This window comes from Microchirus variegatus (genome assembly GCF_963457635.1).
Source record: "Microchirus variegatus genome assembly, chromosome: 23".
Taxonomy (NCBI): domain Eukaryota; kingdom Metazoa; phylum Chordata; class Actinopteri; order Pleuronectiformes; family Soleidae; genus Microchirus; species Microchirus variegatus.
The window spans coordinates 3337781-3353952 of NC_139824.1; positions in this window are offsets into that span (position 1 = coordinate 3337781).

The window sequence follows — 16172 nt, forward strand, 5'->3', positions numbered from 1 at the left end:
CGGAACATCCGGTTGCATATATTGAACCGCAGAAGAAGAAGAACGTCCGTTGTGGAGGTGTTTCACGAGCGACAGCGTCTTCTGACTCAGGGTCCGACTCCGGGTCAAGGTTAAAACAATGTTTTGGTAATGAGTAGCAGTGCATCCACCACTCCAGAGGGGGAGCTGCGCTTCTGAGAGCTGGTGTGCTAATTACGTCACTTCCAGGTATTGGCCCATCACAAGACAGTTGGGAAGGCTCTGCGCTGGCTGGCCAATCACAACACAGTTCTGTCTTCTTGGGGTGAGATTTCAGTCTGACACAGCGCGACTGACGAGAGCTTCAGTGAGGAGAGATTTCGGCTCATTTACAGTAACTCGGAGGTTTTTGACCATAAAAACAAGTTAATGTATCTAAGTAGACCTCCATAACACACATACAGTGGTATGCAAAAGTTTGGGAACCCCTGTAAACTTACATGATTTTCCTTTATAAATCATTGCTTGTTTGGATAAGAAATGTCAGTTAAATATATCATATAGGAGACAAACACAGTGATAGTTGAGAAGTGAAATAAAGTTTATATGATTTACAGAAAGTCTGCAAGAATGATTTAAACAAAATTAGGCATCTGCATAAATTTAGGCACACTCGTCATCTTATTGATTTCAATACCTTTAGCACTAATTATTGGAACTCAAAATTGGTTTGGTAACCTCAGTGACCCTTGACCTCCATACACAGGTGAATCCAATCATGAGAAAGTGTAATTAAGGATGTCAATTGTAAGTGTTTCTTCTCTTTGCATCTTCTGTCAAGAGGGAAAACATCGGAGCCTCAAAACTACTCTCAAATGACCTGAAAACAATGATTGTTCAACATCATGGTTTAGGGCAGGGGTCACCAACGTGGTGCCCGCGGGCACCTGGTAGCCCGCAGGCAGCCAATACGGTGCCCGCGGGCTCACTTCACTTCACCTCACTTGCATGTATCCGTATGATCGCTCAGTAAAATATCTTTGATATTGTTTATAAAACTTGGTAATCGTTAGGAGTAAGCACTGGAATTAATGTGTATGCAGTTGAATGCATAATATTTATAATTTAAATGGTAAACAAACAAAAAAATATTATATGGTAGCCCTCCATATTATTTTTTACCCTTAAGGTAGCTCTCTGACTCAAAAAGGTTGGTGACCCCTGGTTTAGGGGAAGGATACAGAAAGCTATCTCAGAGATTTAAGCTCTCAGTTTCAACTGTGAGGAACATTGTAAGGAATGTGAAGACCACAGGCACAGTTCTAGTTAAGGCCCAAAGTGGCAGATCAAGAAAAATCTCAGATAAGCAGAGGTGAAGGATGGTGAGAACAGTCACAGTCAACCCACAGACCAGTTCTAAAGACCTACAACATCATCTTGCTGCAGATGGTGTCACTGAGCATCTTTCAACTATTCAGCGAACTTTACACAAGGAGATGCTGTATGGAAGAGTAATGCAGAAAAAGCCTTTTCTCTGCACCCGCCACAAACAGAGGTATGCTAAAGCACATTTGGACAAGCCAGCTACATTTTGGAATAAGGTGCTGTGGACTGATGAAACTAAAATAGAGTTATTTGGGCAAAACAAGGGGCATTATGCATGGTGGAAAAAGAACACAGCATTCCAAGAAAAACACTTGCTACCTACAGTAAAATTTGGTGGTGGTTCCTTCATGCTGTGGGGCTGTGTGGCCAGTGCAGGGACTGGGAATCTTGTTAAAGTTGAGGGTCGCATGAATTCCACTCAAGGTTCTGAGAACAATGTCCAGGAATCAGTGACAAGTTGTGCCGGGGATGGATCTTTCAACAAGACAATGACCCTATACACTGCTCAAAATCTACTATGGCATTCATGCAGAGGAACAAATACAACGTTCTGGAATGGCCATCTCAGTCCCCAGAAAGATGTACAGCCATCTATCTCAGCTGGTTGGGTTGAAAGGAAAATAATAGACAGATGAGAGGTGGGAACATAATTGTGGAGAGAAAAAAGAGACAATTAACATGGGGAGATGAGAGACAACAAATCAGCATCTCAATGTTACAAAAGAACACACTAGAACGGCACAGCAAAATTACAAATAATAGAATAATGACCCATACAAGCCTTTACCCAATAGCAGCCCAGTTGCAGGTGAACTCCATTCCCAAATGGAAGTAATTTACTTCCATTTGTGAAACATCAACATGATGGCATGTATGTGTATGTGTGTTTGTAAGAGAAGAGGGCATGTATGGGGTTTTAAAATTACCCAAACAGAGAGTAAGTGCATCTCTAAAAGTTCTTCAATTTGTGCAAGTAAGTCAAGGCCAAACACAGAAAGATGGGGTTAAAACAAATTGATGAAAATCGACACTTGTTGGTAACAGGGGTGAAGTAGAAGGGAGGAGAGTTTAAAAGCATACTCTACCCTTTTCTCTTTTAGTATGCTCTTCCATCGAGGGTCATTTCTTTATTTCCATTATTGAGTGTACCTTCTTACCCTCTTTATTATTATTTACATCACCTTGGGTTCCTTCTTGGCTTGAAGATACTGGTAAAGCAGCTTGAAAAGGGTGTTTTTCCAAAAAGCATGTGGCAAAACTGGAATAATCAGAACTTACATGACCCTGAGAGCACTATGACATAACCAGTCCCATTTTATTTTACTCAAAGTCTTTCTTTTTCATCTCTCATCTATCAAACCAAGCACTATAACAATATTGACATGGGAGACATCATAACCCCAAGGCAATTGGACATTTAAAGCCCCTGCCCCCTAACACTTTCAATGTGATGAGACACCAAATCCTGCAGAACACCACCAGCACCAAAAACACTTATCCTACACAAATCAGAGCACACACCTGACTGGATTCATTTGGATTATATTTCAGTGGATACTGACTTTTCCCTTCCTCTGAAAATCAGATGGATCCAAAGCAACTCTTTCATCTTTCACTAATCAAATGAGAAAACAGCAATAAGAGGGAGGAGCTGTGGAAATCTGCAACTGAGAAGTGAGTAAAGTCATTTTGTTTCACCCTCAAGGCCTTGTATACTCTTTAAGGTAAGCGTTAGAGATAATATCTACTAATCTCAGGCACTAATCCCCCCCCCACACCACCACCTTTATAACAAAATGCATTGTACTTGAAAAAATCCTTCCGGCTATGACTTATCTGGAGTATAAAGAAGCACCACAGATCCAAAGGTGAGGGGATGGGTCACAAAAACTGAAAACAAAGAATGAAAGGATAAAAAAGGAAAAAAAAACATGGATTTATGAAAGGTTAGGAGAGGTTTATGAGATTTGGGAGCCACATTTGTTGGGAGGGAGAATATGATTTGCTTTATCGGTGGCAAACAAGGTGTTATTTATGAAATAAGAGGATGTTTTGCTTTGTTATGAGGGCAAGGTGAAAGATACAGATGAGGACTTCTGCACTGGTCTGTGCTTCACTTTATTTTCCTCTGTTTTGATAGTGTTTGGGGAAAATGCAAGTCATGCTTTTAATATTTTACAAAAATTCTTTAAAAGCTTTTAGTGACTTTAGTTACTTATCACACATATATGTGAGTTATGGAGGTCTACTTACACACATTAACTTGTTTTTATGGTCATAAATCTCCTATTTGATGCAAACGAGCCAATCAAAATCTCTCCTCAATGACGCTCTCGTCAGTCTCGCTGTTTCAGACTGAAATCTCACCCCCAGAAGACAGACTGTGTTGTGATTGGCCAGCCAATGAGAGCTTTCCTAACTGTCTTGTGATTGGCCAGGTACCTGGCAGTGACATAATTAGCATGTCAGCTCTCAGAAGCACAGCTCCCCCTGTGGAACGGTGGCTGCACTGCTACTCATTATCAACAGGTTATCTCTCTTTATTAAGCATCAAATATAACTATCACAAACGCATAATGTGTATCTGTTTATCACATTTCAGTGTTATATTGTTCACTTTCACCTTTCCACAAACCAATCAAATCAATATTCTATAAAGTTTGTATTCATAAACAGTTCCGTAAATATATTACATTTTCTTCACAGTCTAAACTGGTTCAAACACTATTCCACATAGTGTAATTTCACAGTGTAAATCCTCAATATATAGACATATATATGCCTACCCTGCTCCCATGCAGTAAACAAATTCTGAAGATTTTGCATGTGCCAACTTATGACTAATTGTTTTTTTTTATATATATATATTACAAGTGAATGAAATGGCTTCGACTAGAAAATATTAATATTAAATAAGCCTGACATATTCTGCTACATCTGCGCTGAATAAACTATTGTTCCTAACAGGAATCTAGTCACGTTTCATAAAGCGTGCTTACCATGCTTACGTCTTGAGGTGCACGATACCCACGGTATCCACGTACACTGTGGTGCCAAATCGTAAAGATTCCTACGGTAATACCTATATATACCGGTGCCAGTTTCCGTTATGGCCGCGTCTACTTTTGCGGTGCAAAATGGTCCTAATTCAGTTGAAAAGACATAGACAAGTTACAAATTGTAGTTTTTTGTAACCCAGTGTTGTCAACACTGCCATGTTTAACACTTACTTGTTTAACACTCAAAAGTGTTGTTTGAACTCGATCTAGAGTGAACCAATATAGACACTTTGAATGCGTTGAATTCTCCCGAATCCAGCTCCTGCTGTACTCATCCAAGATTCCTGCCATCTTTTGCCTCAGCCTAAAAGTCTCTGAACCAACCTGTTTGACTTTATTACCACATTCAGTCTTACACATTTTTACAATAAACCTTTTGAACACTCTTTTGTTGCTGCTCCCTTAAGAGTCCACTCTTTAATTCTAACTCTAACAAGTGCTGAGGGTCTTCTTTTCCCCCCAAGGAAATGTTATTATTTCTCCTCACTCCTGAGCTCAGTGGTTTTACAAATGGGAGTGAACAGTTTAACGATGCAGCATACAGTGATATAGTATTTGACAGTTTGGGGAAGGACCTTTCCTGTTTTAGTTTGACAGAGTTCATCTGCTCAAAGCCAAGTCCATAAAAAAAAGTATTTATCTTGTTGGTGTTTAGTCCTAAACTCAGCCTTGTCCACCAGTAACAGAGCCAGGTGTTATCATGCCACATCAGAACTTAAGCTCACGCGTGCTAACCATCACAGCATAATGGTAAGTGAGCTGCTGTATCTTTACGTTATTGCAGATGTTTTTGCTCTGTGTTTTCCTGTTGAATTGTAGTCTTTGTTTAAAGGAACAGTGTGTAACGTTTAGGATTGTTTACTGGCAGAAATGTAATACATATACTTATGTTTGGATGAGTAAGCAGTAAGCATGTTGCATTTTGAACCAGAAGTTTTTTTGGGGTTTGGGAAAGGGAGGATAGTGGAGGAGTCCTTTGTTTGTTACAATCTGCAGTCTCCCCATTAGATGTCACTAATTATTACACACTGACTGTTACGGCCTCCCTTAAAGAATAAAAGCATGGCTCAATAGGAGACTGCACATAAAAGGACACCACAGAATTTACCCATTAACAATTTAGTTTTATTAAACAAACTTGTTATTTCAGACAAAGTGAACAAAAGTAAAGAGTTGGAGATCCCACCAAAAACAATAAAGAGGTGGGTAGGGTCTGGGCCAACCAGGAATGGGCTGTAGGACCCAGCGCGTCCCCCTCCCCCAAAAAAATAGTAACTAATAATGAAAAGACAACTGAGGAGAAAAATCAAAGGCAATTCTGCTGTAGCAAAATCATACGGAGGGAGGGCGGAAAAACAAAAAGATCCCCCAGCTGGCTGCCCATACTCGCTCTCTCTTTCCTCCTCCTTTTAAACTTCCCTGCCCATGATGACGCTTTCCTCCCTCTCCACTCACAGTGCAGGGATGCAATCACTGAAATGAAACACAGATGAGTGGAGAGGAAAGACAGAAGGGAGGGAGAGGTAGAGAGGGAGAGGAAAGAGAGAAGGGAGGGAGAGGAAAGAGAGAAGCTGCAAGCAGCCGCACATAACACTGACCTTCAAGACCTGACTGACAATAGATATAGCAAAAAATCTGAGGCTGCAAATGTGGAATTGGACCTTCATGTCCATATACGTAGGTCTGAACTATAGTTGTTCACATATAGGTGTGATGTTTGTCTGCATGCTTTATTTCAGACTTTTATGTGGAGCAAAAGAGAATATCTAAAAAGGTAGAATACTTTGTGTGGTGAGACCAATCCAGTCCAATCCACAAAGTGGATTGGACTGGATTGGGTTAGGGGAGCACAATTTTAAACAAACAAGGTTTCCAAAGTGCTGCACAGTATGGTAAAACAGATACAAATAAAATATAGAGATAAAAAATAAAATATAGAGATTAAATATAGTGATAAAAATAAAATATCAGCATGAAAATACAATCACATAAAAACACATAAAATCAACACTCAAAAGGTGGGTTTTAAGAAGAGTTTTAAAATGAGACAGAATAGAGGCCTGTATAATGTGCAGCGGCAGCCCATTCCAAAGTCTTGGAGCTGCAATTGCAAACACTCTGTCCCCTCTGAGCTTGAGCCTAGCTTTAGGCACTGCCAGGAGCAGCTGGTCAGCTGACCTGAGAGATCGGCTGGGCAAGTAGGGCTGCAGTAGCTCAGAGAGGGAAGGAGGGGCAAGTCCATTCAAGGCTTTAAAAGCAAATCAAATAATTTTAAAATGAATTCTAAAATGGACAGGCAGCCAGTGAAGTGAAGCTAAAATAGGTGAGATGTGCTCATACTTGCTTGTGCCAGGTAAAAGACGTGCATCAGCATTTTGCACCAGTTGAAGACACGCAATGGAGGACTCACTAACCCCCATATAAAGTGTATTACAGTAATCCAGCCTAGTGGTCACAAAGGCGTGGATTACTGTCTCAAATTGCGGTCTCTGAAGAACTGGAAGAAGCTGGACTTCACCACAACTTTAATCTGGCTGTCAAATTTAAGGTCTGAATCCACTTTTACACCCAGATTGTTCACAATTGGCTTATGATACTGTGCCAGAGAAAGCAAATCAACTTGGGGGAGGGTCGTAGAAGTGGCACCAAAGACCATGACTTCTGTCTTTTCTTCATTAAAATTAAGAAAGTTTAAAGACATCCAGGCTTTAATGTCATTTAAACAGACCAGCATGAAGTAGATGACATTTGAGGGGGATGGATATTGTCGTTCCAATATGGAGGACATTTTAAACCAGATCTGAAACACTGCTGCTGGTGACGATGAGAATAAAACAGAAGGAGGACCTCTGAGCATAGGCTCTGATGTAGAGATGTGACATGTTAACAGCTGAGGTCATGAAAGGTTGGAAGGTCTCCGTGGTATTGACAGCAAAGAGAGAGAAAAAAAACCTTAAAGTTGACAGCAAACAAGTGATTGGTGACAACCGAACATGTCAGGTTGTGATTGAATGATGACATGAATGAGCTGAAGTACTTGGAGGTAGAGGACAGTCTGGACTTCTTGCTAAAATCACTTACTTTTGATCATACATTATCTTGATAATTGCTCAAATTCTGGATTCTGTTGCCTAAGAATTGTGCACACCTGAGCAAGAGAGATGTGATCCTTCCTGTCTCCATTACTGACGTCTGCATCACTCTCTCTTTCTCACTCCCACATTCCCGTTATTTTCATCTCTCCTGTCTTGCAAACATCAAAAGAAGTTCTGTTTGTGTAAAAGCGACAAGTCCATTTTCCTCTTGATTTACTCCACTCTGCCTGGCAGCCTTGCAAGGTCCACTGTCAGTCAAAGTTTGAATGACAAGGGAAACTAAAAAAAAACTGTTACCATTGCTGATGGTACAGTAATTTCAGAAATGGCAGAAAGTAAACTGGAACAAAACCGCAGCTTACAAACTGCCTCAAGAAACATATGTCCTTGTCATTTACTGTGTGTGTGTGTGTGTTTGTATCTGGGAAGTCGCAGAAATAGAAAATGCTGACCTATGTGCTCATTACTGTGCTTTGTGTCCTACCAGTAGGATCAGGCCACACTGAAAAGAGGCTTCCTTACATTTCTCTGGCCATACATTTGCCAGAAAAAAATGTTTACCCCTAGTGTAAGTGTATGTTCACCCTGCCATGGTTAGTACACTAGTTAGATAGCACACCAGTATTTGACTGTTTAGTCGTGTAATCGCTCTAAATTCGCTTACTTCTACACGACCATTAGGCATTGAATAATTTGACTCCACCACTTGCTGATTGGTCAATGCTCCTTTAGCACTGACACATAAGTGTTTCCATCCAGAAACAAATCCCTACATGTGAATTTTGGACTGATGGGGATTTTCCTAGTTGCTGCTCAGAGGCAGATTCCCTCAGCTTTTAAGTGTTAAAGGGACATAAGGGACTCTTTACACCCAACATCATTTATCCATTTTTCATTCACTAGTTTATCTTTATTGAGATATTGTCCATCAAGGGAACACTCTTTAAATATATAATGTTTTTTCTGTGTAGTCTGACCCACTGTTGTTTTAACCCCGAGCAGTGAGAAGCTGAATTCAATCTAAAATCTCTGCACGCTTACATCTCTGTAGTATCGTCATTTGATTTTCTGACCTCTCGCTCTATCTGACTATCTGACACCTTGATAGGTGTAGTCAATCCTTAATTGTCCTTCATTTATTGACAACAATTAAATAATCAGAACCTTCAGAACAAACTTTAAACAACGTTGTCATTTTGAGCATGTTTAGCATTGTGATGATCAATTCAATTCAATTTTATTTGTATCGCGCCAAATCACAACATACATCATCTCAAGGCACTGCACATAGACAACATCATGCAGAGCAGAGAAACCCGATGATTCACACAATGAGAAAACACTATGCACTCGTTTGAACTGTCATCGGGAGCTGGTTCCACAGGAGAGGAGTCTTGTAACTGAAGGCTCTGCCTCCCATTCTGCTCTTACAGACTCTGGGAACCACAAGTAAGTGTTGCCTGGGGACCTAAGAGATCTGTGAGGGTAAAACTAGGTCTTTCAGGTATGAAGGGGCCTGACCATTAAGTGCCTAGTACGTGAGGAGGAGGATTTTAAATTGAATTCTAAACTGCATGGGGAGCCAGTGTCGAGAAGCTAGCACTGAAGTTATATGGTCTCTCTTTCTTGTTCCTGTCATGTCGTTCCAGCATTTTGAATTAACTGAAGGTTTCGAATAGACTTGCTGATAATAAGGCATTACAGTAATCTAGTCTAGATGTGACAAAGGCATGAACTAGTTTTTCAGCATCCTTTAAGGACAGGAAAAATATAACTGCGTGTCATCTGCATAACAGTGAAAGTGTATGTTGTGCTTCCTAATAATGTTCCCTAAAGGAAGCATAAAGCAAAACGTATAGGCCCAAGCACGGAGCCCTGTGGAACTCCACAATTAACTTTTGTTTGTAATGAGTCATTATCATTAACGTGAACAAACTGGGATCTATCAGATAAGTATGATTTAAACCAGCAGAGGGCAGTACCTGTGATCGCAAGGGTCTGCTCCAGTATCTGCAGGAGAATGTCATGATCAATGGTGTCAAATGCAGCACTAAAATCTAAAAAGTAAAGTGACTACACCATTATCTGAGGCCAAGAGAAGGTCGCTACTAACTAGTGATGTTTCTTTGCAATGATGTAATCTACAAAGGGAAGATTAGATGTAGGTCAGTAATTAGCTAAAGCATCTGGGTCAAGGCTCACTTTTTAAAGGAGAGGTTTAATCAATGCTACTTTAAAAGTTTGGGGCACATATCCAGTTAATAAGGACAGATTCATTTGATTTAATATAATACTGTTAATTAAAGGAAAAACATCCTTAAACAGTTTAGTGGGATCTAACTGACAGGAAGATGGTTTGGATGATGAAACTAATGATGTAAACCCAGGGAGATATATAAGGGAGAAACTGTTTAACTGTACACCTGGTGCTTCTTAAGCTCTTGTGCAAATCAGTGCTACGACGAGTGAGGAGATGTTTTTTTTTTCTCTAATTGATGTTATTTTATTCACAAAAAAGTTCATAAAGTGGTCACTGCTCAGTGTTAACCCATTAAGGCCTGTCAAACCTATGGTTGATTTCAGAAAGGACCTCTAAATCCTGAGCTTCAATGCCTACTAAATGACTGATTTCTCAGCCTCTGTAGCAGAGGCTGAGAAATTCATTAGTATTTGAGAGCTTACACCTGTGACTTTCCTGAAAAATGTTGTTTATTTAGATACACGGTCACAGAAAAAGGTAAAAGTAAAGTGAATAACTATTTTCAATTACAAAACAGCAAGAAAATAAAGTAATATCAACTTGTGTCAGTGTCTTGATTTCGTCCTGATGGAGTGTGAAGAACAAGAACAGCATGTATTGACTGTAACAGTCTGCTTCACATGTGACGCTGATAGAGCTTATAGCAGTGTGGCATCTGCAGGTAAATTCACTTTCACCCCAGGGCTACGGTTGAAAACACTCCGTTGATTACGGTGGTAATTCTCTGTCTTCTGTCACTTTCAAAACCTTCAAACTCATCGTCGTTATCGCCGACCTCGTCGCCTTCAAACATAATTATGTCGTAACCATAAATCCTGGTCCACTGGTTCAGCACGTTCGAAGTCATTAGCAATGATGTCATCTAATCCGAGGAACTTCTCAAAATCACTGCCTTCAGAAATCTCTTCGCTGTAAACGTACTCCACGTTTGCTCGAATACATTTCAAAACAATGTCACGAGGAACCCTAATACCCCCGAAAATTGATGTATCCGCTTTCCCAGCGTCGACACAGTGCTGCCAAGCAGGCTGCAAAACTTGTGTTACGATTCCATCTGCACCTTCTCCTCAATTTTATTATTTAGTGTTGTTATTGCTGCTGCTGATGTCCTTTCCCCACTCGGACTCTGCAGGGGGCGTGGCTGACCCAGTTCCTCCAACACGCCGGTGATTGACTACACCTGCGCGGCTCCGCCTCACCTGCCCCAGATGAGTAATCAGTTGGGCTTAAAAGCGGAGCCATCCCTCTTCACCGGCGTCAGATCGTTTTCTATCGCACACTGGTAACGTCATGCTCGTAGTCTGGTCGCTGAACTTACCTGTCCGAGATACTCACCCGTCTGTCTTCGCTCCAGGTCGTCACGTCTCCTGCTGTTCCACGAACTCCTTGGTTGTTCCTGTTTTCCTACGTTCCTGGGATCTTCACTGCCATGTCTGTGAGTTCGTTCCACACTGGAACCCTGCCATCCTGCCGAGCCACCCCCGCAGTAGCTGCATGAACAATATTCCTCCTGTCTCTATAACTATCCCCTACCGCTTCCCTCGTTTTCGGGAAGTCGCTTTTTATTTATATTTTTGTAAATAAATATACCTTGTTTTGAAATAGCATTACCGTCTCCGTCTGCTTCCGGGTCCACGCTAATACTCAAACCTAACAACTTGTCTATAGTATATATTATGTTTTGTAACTTAAATTGGGTTTGTAAAGGAAATGTTTTGCGTAGTTTAAGTCATCATGTTTTTAGACTGACTGACAAAGAGAGAGAGAGAGAGAGAAATGTAATAGCTTTAATAGTCCCAATTAGATATGCTAATGAGAGCATGTGTATCCTGCAGCATCATATGCAGATTAACATAATGGCTCCTTCAGCTAAGACAAACAATGATTTTGTTGATATTTTCTTTTCTTTTGTTCACCTCCTTTTTATTCAAAGCCAATCCATTTCTATTACGCAATCCTTCACTTGACTGGAATATCTTCCAGCTAAAGCTGCTAAATGAGCATATGCTTTTATCAGGGACTCAAATGACTCGTTTCCGTGCCTTACACACACACACACACACACACACACACACACACACACACACACACACACACACACACAGAGAGAGACGACAGACATGAACACATAACATTTCCCATCCTCATCATCTGCGTTGGTGTATGTGTAAAATCAACACTGGAGGTTTCTGCCATTCTCTCTTCTCTCAGTTTCTCCACCTCATCCAATTGTAAGGTGATAATATGATGAAAGTGTTTCATAGAAATGAACAAAAGACTGTGAAGTGAAAGAAAAGAAAAGACATGTGAATATGCCATTTCTGGTGGTGATGTAATCTTTGATTTATTATAAAGTGTATTTAATTTGTTGTTCTATCTGTATAGCATGGGATAAAAAAACACACTTATGTTATGACTTTTGAAAATTAAATCCACAAGAAGAACAAGAAGGTTTCCACTACTTATGCTGTTGTCTTGTTGTTTGTATCCTTGTATGTTTGTACATATGTCTGGAAAGTTTATTATTACTTTAAAGGATGGTTTGTTTTCATAGCCTTAGAATAAGCCTTTTATATGTACTTTAGGCAAAGGTATTGCTTTACAGAGGCCAGCATCTTGCACAGTCATGTTTCTAAAGCAGAAAAGGACATGCAAAGTGGAATCTTACTACAAGGAATACTGACTCCACACACACAAATGTGATGCATAAATTAACAAAGAATAAAGAGGAAAAAAGGTAGAGAATGAGGAGAGAGTGGTGAAAGAAAATTCTGTCTGGAAAGACAGTGATGCTCTTGGGAATGATTGGGATGACCAAAAGGTGGAGTTTGTAGCAATGTGCAGTCACTAATCATTACACACTCAAGTGTGTTACAGGCCTAAGTGTATCTTAGACCTAAGAGGACGTCATGAAAGCTGAATTATATTCACTGTGATAGCTATACTTACCTTTCTTGCATTTTTACACTTTTCTTTTGTAATCTTAAATTGCTCCTAATAAGCGTATGGCACTCTAAAATTAAAGATAATTTGAAACTCATCATTATTTAAGTCCCATATTATTATGATAAAAGTATGACCAATGGCTGCTAATTTTCGGAACAAATTAAATAATTGGCCAAGCTACCTGTCTGTCTTCATACAGCCTCAACAAGCAGTGTGTGTTGCCGGGATCACCTCCCAAAGCAGAGTAGCCTCCACAGTCCCAGCCTCCAGTCAGAGCAGAGATGAGAACCTCAGCACTCTGCCTCTGAAATTCTCAGATTTATAAAACCCTGCGTACGCCGAGTCCTGCGCACCTTCTCTTTATACATCTCAATTAACGTGACATTGATCGCAGCTGCATTGCAGCTTGGCACGCCCCGTCTCCGCCTATAAATTGCCATGCAAATAAGTTTGAATACGATATTGATCGTATCAATGACTGAGAGAATGACAGCGAATTGCCCCAATTTGAAAAAAATTAAAATAAATCACGGACTTTGAAATTGAGGTGTTGGTGTCAGAGGTTGAAGTCAGACAAAAAGATTTGTTTGGTGGCTAATCTTCTGGCATAAGTAATAAAAGGAAAAATGTGGAGTGGCTCAGCGCCACAACTGCTGTGAATGCAGTTGGGTCAGAGAAGCGCACTATGGAGGAAATCAAAAAGAAATGGTCCGATATAAAGGTGGACGTTAAGCGGCGTGTCACTGCACATCGGCAGAGTGTGGCAGCAGCCGGAGGGGGTCAAGTGCCCAGAGTTGATGCCACATGAGGAGAGGGTGGCATGCATAATTGGGGAGAGGAGTCTTACTGGCATTCTCCCAGCACGTGAAGGCGATTCGGATGCGTGTGTTAACCAAGGTAAGTAAGCACAACACAAACTTTGCATCTGAATGTATACAGCATGCAAGTATGTTAAATGTCACACAGCGTTATCCCTTCAGACATTTGCACCATTTCCACACAGATTGTTTGTTCTTACCATATTTCATTTTTACGCATGCACTTTTTGCAGTAATTGTTTGATTTAAATGTCCTTTAGTGGAGCACTTAATGTCTCTACATATTGGTATGTTTTTCCACATTTAATTTATTCTGTATAATGAAGGATTAGTTTTAAAACTAAAAACCAATCTGTGCAAATAAAAGGGACGTTCCACATTTTTACACAGGAGCAAACACGCGGAGTAACAGTGAAATAAATGTTATTTTCACAGAAAGTAACGTGGACACATCCCCAGCCGCCAACCCGAATGGGACTTCCACAGCTGACTCTGCGCCATGCGTCTCGTCTGCTGGGGGGAAGCCAAGTGGTTGTGTCCTCACCAAAGAGGTTCTGGACATGCAGAGGGAGACAAAAAAAGATATTTGCAGGGAATTGCAAAATACAAATCGAATACTAATCAAAAATGAGTCATACCCTGAAAGAAAAATAAATAAATTACACTTTACTTTACCTGGTTTCAGATCATCTGTATCACATCTAAACATTGCTGTATTGCTGCTGCATGTGGAGGAATGTTTGCTGGTTCCGGTTCAGGCTCATCCATCCTCAGCTCCTGGGGCACAGGCAGTCCACGTCTGACTGCCACATTGTGTAGCACGCCGCATGCCTGCACAATGCAACATGTCTTCTGTGGACTGTATAGAAGATAGCCGCCAGTTCTGTCCAAACAGCGCCAACGTCCTTAATTGACCTATTACAGAAATCACAGAAATCATGCGGCACAAACAACTGAGGCTGAAATGTTTAACACAGACTGGCACTAAGTGAGCAGTGAGATTACACACAGGTGGGGGGTAGAGACTAATGAGACACAGGTGACACTCATAAGGGCGGGTGATCAAATAAGCAGAGGGAAGACAAAGTGAAGGCCTGAAACCATAAGCTACACACTTTACAGATTAACAAAATGCATTTTGCACATTGAGTAAAACATCTGGGGGAAATTACTCAATATACATGTTTTTTATATTTATATTTTGTGTCGCCATGATGTTCTGAATTATCCCACATTCCTCAAACTATTTATCAGGATATAATTATGGTTGCACATTATTCATTTCATAAACATACACATGTATGTGTAGCAGGAGCTTTAATTCACGAGTGTAAGCACTTAAATGTTACACATCAGTGCCTGACAAGACTTTGCGGAGCGCGCCGCAAATTCTCACGGCAGCTCGAGAGTTTGCGCTGCGTTCCGCACGGTTCCACCCAAGTACATTTTAATCAATACAACCGTATGCGTGAAAGCAGGCGTACGCCGATTTTGTGCGTACGCACGGTTTATACATGAGGCCCCTGGTGTTTAAGGAGTGTGAGGTTGTAGCCATCTGACACAGATTGGAACTGTATCTGTGAGATCAAGTCTACTATCCAGAGAGAAGCGCTGGCTCTGCTACATACTGCTTTTGTAATAGCCTATCATCACTTAAAGGGGAAGTAAGTAGTTTATAGTGACATCTAGAGGAGAGGCTGAAATTTACAACAAAGACCTGCTGCTCTGCTCACCCCCTCCCTTCCCTGAGCGCTACGGTATCCTCAGCTGGTCAAATGTCGTCCTCGTTGTCTTTCCCTGTGTCAGCAGATGAGGTTCGTGAGGCGAGGGAGAGGGCGAGCTACCGCGGCCGTAGCAGACGAAGCGGAGAGAGTGGAGGCGGGACTTCTGCTACAAGTAAAGAGACGCTTGATTTGTTCTCTCGCGTTTGTCCTTACAGGCTCCGGTAGAAACATGGCGTCTCGCTGCTGACAGTGGCAATGCGACCGCGGCCCGCGGTCATGTTATTTAACATGACTTTTTGAAACACTACGAAAATGAAACAAAAACTATTATACAGCGACTAGACAATGCAGGAGCACATAATATGTATACAAAAGTGGATTTTGGGTAATATAAACCCATAAATACTACATATTGTCCCTTTAAGTTTTTTTTTTTTTTTCTGCGTGGAAGCTGATTGTAATCTCACAGAAATAGGATAAATTCAATACATGAACAGTCATTGCAGCCCATTCAGGTATATAGCGAAACTAAAATAGTGATAATAAAAGTACATGTTTCATTGCAAACCAGCTTTTAACAAACCCACAATCACATTGCCATGTTTTTTTCTCTCTCTCTCTCAGACACACACACACACACAGAGAGAGAGAGCTACCACTATTCTTTACACATGTGATCAAAAAGACATAAATATGGGCAAAGCAAGAGTCCAAAAGGTTTTCCACACAGCCTAAAAGATAAATGTGCGTTTCTGTGGCTTTCTTTCTGCTGTAACTCAAGTAAAGAAAGGCACCTTAACTCAGTGCTTGAAGCCATTACTTTCCAACTGTACTGTTATACTTTATATCAAACTATGTTGTATAACACTCCTATTATGAATTTTCTTGCTGTCTGTGAGGTAATCAATTGGATTGTCGCCATCTGA